The 4,063-nt window shown below is 41.1% G+C and overlaps 1 non-coding gene across 1 annotated transcript; it reads left to right on the top strand.

Moving 5' to 3' along the window:
* Positions 1–3,632: 3,632 nt before the first annotated feature.
* Positions 3,633–3,770, top strand: LOC119931237. Its single transcript, XR_005452090.1, has one exon. It is a non-coding gene; the product is annotated as a small nucleolar RNA SNORA7 (small nucleolar RNA).
* Positions 3,771–4,063: the final 293 nt, after the last annotated feature.

The following is a 4,063-nucleotide window of genomic DNA, read 5'->3' as shown; positions in this document are numbered from 1 at the left end:
AATAGCCCTGAAGAAAACTAAGGTTACATACCAGCTAACACCTGTGACTCTACACAAACCAAATATTTTCACCAGCAACTCAGTTTAAAGCCGTCATCAGAATCTGCCACTTAGCAACGCTACGCAACAGTGCATTGGTAAATCAAATCTAGAAAGCTGGTATGTCCCTTGGGACACAGCTAGCAGAGCATTATGAACAATCAATCAATCAATCTCTAATATTTATTGAGTGCTGTGTGTGCAGATTGCTTTGAAAAGCACGAAAGAAGTGAAGAAGGTGAATCCTGCCCAGAAGGAGCTTACAGTTTAAGGGGAAGACAAACACAAAATGATATTGACAACGAGGAAACAAAAGCAGAAAAAAAACTTTTCTATAGCGATGGGAAAACAGATAACATGTCCAGGGTCTAGAGCAGTTTTGTCAGCATCATTTATGAGGTTTCCTAAACCTCTTAGTGTAAGAAGAGATAACCAACGATTAAGTCCTGGAATACCGATCACTAGCAGAAAAGACCTAACCACAACTTCGTTGGGTGGAAAATGTAAGAAAAATGGACTCTAGCAGGACAATGGGCAGCAGCTGTTTGGTAAAGTGATAAGGAGCACATTCAAGTAGGGGGCTTAAAATGAATAAAATATAGACCAAGTGAAGCAGCTAAAAAATTTCCGCCGACTAATTTTGCTGAACTCAATGACTAGCATTCTAATGTTAGAATGTGAGCGTCACAGTGAGCAAGGACTGTGCTTAATTCCCATCTGGTTATTTTCTCCCACCACTTAGTACAACGCCTGGTACAGAGTAAGTACTTAATAAATACTATTGATATTACTACTAGGGTTCTTGAAGAATTGTTCAAACTCACTGCCAGGCTTGCAGCTATCATTTTTGACAATTTGATGAGGATTAAGAATAGAAAAGAGCTAAACAGTGCTTAGTCACAAACTTCGCACGGAAAACAGGATTCTGGAAACAATCTGACATCATTAAAGAAATCCTATTAGCCAAAAAAAGATATTTTTCTGCTATGCAGAAGTGGCAGCCATTAAAGAGTAAGGGAAGCAATAGATGTTATATATCTTAACTTAAGGAAAGTCTCGGTTTCCCTCCACCTTGGAGTTCTCAGTGCTTTACTTAGGAAATGCAATCTAAAGTAACAGAATCAGAACTTTTGTAATTTACTCTATGGCTGCTCTCAGCTGGTTGGAGACACCCTTATTGAGTCAGGGTCAGTCTGGGTTCATAAGAAGTGTTTCTCATGAATTAATTCTGCACCCAGTTTGGTTTAATATTGAATTTTCATGCTCTCATTAATTGGTGTGAAGGTTGATTAGCACCTTGGAATGCAGAATCAGAATCCCAGATAATATTGGTGTATTGCAGAAGTCCAGAACAAAGAGAGGCAGCATGGCCTAGTGGATAGAGCACAGGCCTGGGCGTCAGAAGGACCTGGGTTCTAATCCTGGCTCAGCTATGTGTCTGCCCTGTGACCTTGGGCACCCAATAGGCATGCAGTGCACACTAGTAGTACTACTTGGAGGACATGGCAGATATCAAACTGACCATGAGCTTTATGTTAGGATAATTCAAAGTATCCGGTCTAGCACAGAGGAATCATGAGGTAACCCTCCCTTTATATTCAGCATTGACCAGACCTTTAATAAAGAATTGTATCCCAATCTGGATTTTACACTTAAAACAGAATTTCAAGGAACCCGGAGAAGTTGTAGAACAATCAATAGGTTGGAAATAAGATCGGTAGGGAAAAGTTAAAATGTTCTGGAGTTATTCAGGGAAGTGAGAAGAAACCAATACCAAAAAAGAGCTCAGAAATGGTCTTCAAGTATAGGAGAGGCTCTTCTAGAGCATGATAATCATCTGTCCTCCACTGAAGACAGAAAAAGAGGAAATGAAATCAAATCACTTCACAAGGAATTTTGGTTAGCTATAAGAAAGAGGGCTACTGAGGGAAGCTGTGAAATGTTTCTTTGAAGTCTTTAAAAATAAATTCTCATTTCTGTGAGATGTTTGAACGTGGTCCTGCCTAAAGACAACCGAGTGGATTCATTTCTAGCCTAAGATTCCGTGAGTTTCAAATTCTAGTTTAGACAATCCTAAAATTCTAGGCTAAACCGTAGGTCAGAATTCAATCCTGGGGCCGAGAATTTACTCTCCCCTAATGTTTCTGGCCCCCTCACCTGCTTTGAACAGCAGGGACCACTCCCTTCTCCTTGAAACACAATCTAACCCTGGTTTTACTGGCATGGTTCTGTCTTGATTCTTCTTATCACTCTGTCTACTTTTCAGTCTCTTTCATGGGCTTTTATTCTGCCTATCACCTGCTAACTGTAGAAGTTCTTCAAAGTTGTGTTTGGAGAGGATCCCCTTCTCAAATCATTTTCACTCACTCCCTAAGGAAGCTCATCCTCACCCATCATCTCCTCTGAAATCTCACATCTACAGCTGCTTTAAGGACATCTATAATAATAATAATAATAATAATGATAACAATAATCATGGTACTTGTTAAACACCATGTGCCAAGGACTGTTCTAAGCTCTGGGGTAGAAACAAGTTAATCAGGTTGGACACAGTCCCTGTCCCACATGGGGCTCACAGTCTTAATCTCCATTTTACAAATGAGGTAACTGAGGCCCAGAGAAGTGAAGTGACTTGACTAAAGTCACACAGAAGACATGTGGCAGGGCTGCAATTAGAACTCAGGTCCCAGGTTCATGCTCTATCCACTAAGCCATGCTGCTTCTCTACTTGGATAACATTAATAATAATAATATAGTAATAATGGTATTGCTAAATGCTTACTCTGTGCCAAGTATGGTACTAAGCACTAGGGTAGAAACAATCAATCAGTGATATTTATTGAGTACTTGCTTTGGCAGAGAACTGTACTAGATGCTTGGGAGGGTACACTACAACAGAGTTGGTAGATACATTCCCTGTCCACAGCGAGTCTAGAGAATGAGTTTACAAATCTACAATCAGATCAGATCAGACCCAGTCCTTATTCTACATCAGCTTCCTAGTTGAGGGGGGAGGAGAACAGGTATTTAGTCCCCATTTTACAGGTGAAGACACTGAAGCACAGAAAAGTCAAATTATTTTCCCAAGGGCGCACAGCAAGCAGGAGGAAGAGCTGGGATTAGAATCCATGTCTCCTGACTCCTAGTTCTGGGCTCCTTCCACTAGGTCATGCTCTCTAGCTCCTGCCAACACCTCAAGATCTGTGTGCCCCAGACTGAATTCCTCATCTTTCCTCCCAAATCCTCTCCTCTGGTGAACTTTCCCATCACAGTTGAACATCTGTGTACTCATAATTTGTGTACGCATCTTAAATACCGTATTACTTAAGCACTCACTCCCTTTTTTCCTTCCTCCTCGTACTTGTAAATTATGTTACTGTCTTTCTCCCCTGCTAGATTGTAAACTCCCAGAGGGCTAGAATAATGTTTACTAACTCTATCAACTTTCCTAATTGCTAAGTACAATACTCAGATCACAGTATGTGTGTAACAATAGTTCTGACTGGGGCAAATCTTCACTGAATTACTCATATTGAACTAGTTATGGAGTAGCTAAATTAATCCATGAATTTTGGGACACCGCTTTGATTTTCCCCCTCTCAGGATCATATCTGGAGAGTTTCCAGGAGTCCACCAGTCTCGACTATGGGAGGGAGAGTCAAGCAGAGGCATACCCATTTCATTCCTAGCTTGGGCAGTGGCTAGCAAGTGGAGGGCAATCTGATACAAGTCAAAACTCACCTGTGCTGGGCAGCAGTGACAAGGGAGAGAGTCAAGTGTGGAAACCTGGGTTTACTGCACTTAAGGAGACAATGGTAAACCACTTTTGTATTTTTACCAAGAAAACTCTATGGATCCGCTACCAGAATGATTGCAGATGGAGATGGGGCATTCTGGGAGAGATATGCCCATGGCATCACTTTGGGTCGGACACGACTCGACAGCATAAGACTAGACAAAACAAGACTTTGGTTTAGGAAGAACCTTTACATTTGCAAAAAATGGCAAGTGATGGTATCAACTT

This window comes from Tachyglossus aculeatus, chromosome 7, assembly GCF_015852505.1.
Source record: "Tachyglossus aculeatus isolate mTacAcu1 chromosome 7, mTacAcu1.pri, whole genome shotgun sequence".
NCBI lineage: Eukaryota > Metazoa > Chordata > Mammalia > Monotremata > Tachyglossidae > Tachyglossus > Tachyglossus aculeatus.
Note: the sequence above shows the minus strand (reverse complement) of the source record. Positions and strands in the feature narration are given on the sequence as shown.